General features: G+C 37.6%; 1 protein-coding gene across 2 annotated transcripts in view; it reads left to right on the top strand.

Annotated features, from left to right (window-relative positions):
- The window catches only part of LOC106884262 (cartilage matrix protein), a 137,636-nt gene that overhangs the window by 131,554 nt on the left and 4,645 nt on the right, over positions 1-1,437 (top strand). The gene's annotated exons all lie outside the window — the stretch shown is intronic.

Genomic DNA, 1,437 nt, shown 5'->3' on the forward strand with positions numbered 1-1,437 from the left:
GTGTGTGTGTGTGTGCGCGCGCGCATACTTATAGGTGTATGTACGTGTGTATATATATAAATATATATTATATATACATATATAATATTTGTAATCGAAGAATATATATTATTATCATATATTATTATACAGTTATATATGTATATATATATATATGTATATATGGATGTATATATGGATGTATATATGTATGTCTATATGTATGTGTATATATATGCGTGTGTGTGTGTATATATGTATATACATATATATATATATATATACACACACACACACACACATATATATATATGAAGCGTGAGAGAGACAAACAAACAAAGATAAAAAGAAAGGATGACGAAATATTGCAAGTATTTATCTGTTCGTGTCCTTTTCGATTTGTATTGTCTTAGTCAACACGAGTGAGGCCGCACTGAGACACAACTACCTGTCTGTGAGTCCGAGTGAGTGTACGCTTTCTGATGTATGTATACGCATGCGTGTGTGCAGGACGAAAGTTATTTGATTTTTTTTGTTTTGTTTTAATGAATAAATACATTTTGATCCTCTCCCATCTCCCTTGCATCGCCCTACCTGTTCTGGAATCCCAACACTCCCCGGCCCCATTGACATTCTTGATCGAATTTAGCAACTTATCTCAAGATCAGAATCTGATCAGACACGAAGGCTTTATTTCAAAAACTAAGGCATCAACCGCAGTCTCTATATCAACTTCGTCAATTCGGAGCTAAAAAAAACTCAAACTAAACGGTTGGTGGGGGGAGGAGAACCAGCAAGGGCTTAAGCAGACCTGAAGCAGGGAGGGCATGTCCTTGTCGAGGTCTCGAATTGTGATTAAAGGACTTCAACAAACTTAGCTGATAGATTGATTGATTCACCGGTCGATTAATCAAACAGTCGCTTAGTTATTTGTTAACTAATTTACAGATAATGATGATGATAGTGATATTAAAAGAAGTGAAATTATTTAATTATGTCTTCTATCAGTTGTCTTTGACTTGTTTCGGTCATTAAACTGAGGCCATGCTGGAGCACCGCCCTCGAGGGTTTAGTCGAACAAATCGACTCCAGTACTTGCTTTTAAGCCTGGTGCTTTCTTTCTTGGCCGGCCGTTGTGCGTGCAACATCGTTATTCCTCCCTGTGCCTGTGAAATCTTGTATCCCGGTTGTAAGGCCTTATTTCCATACACGCCAGCTTCATTTAATTCGTCCTTAGTCGAAAGACGTCTGTTGTTATGTCCCCTTATTATTCCTACTGTATTTGTGTAACATTGTTCGTTTGTTTTTTTTCCGTCCTTGTTTTTGTGTACATTCGCTGCTTTCTCCCAAGGAATCTAATGCTCTTAGCTTAGTTTTTCCTTGGGGCTGGCCAGATTGGAGCAATATCGAGAATAACCAGCTGAAATTGCAAGGATAATCTGGATCTCGACTGAAGAA

The sequence above is a fragment of the Octopus bimaculoides genome, chromosome 17 (genome assembly GCF_001194135.2).
Source record: "Octopus bimaculoides isolate UCB-OBI-ISO-001 chromosome 17, ASM119413v2, whole genome shotgun sequence".
NCBI lineage: Eukaryota > Metazoa > Mollusca > Cephalopoda > Octopoda > Octopodidae > Octopus > Octopus bimaculoides.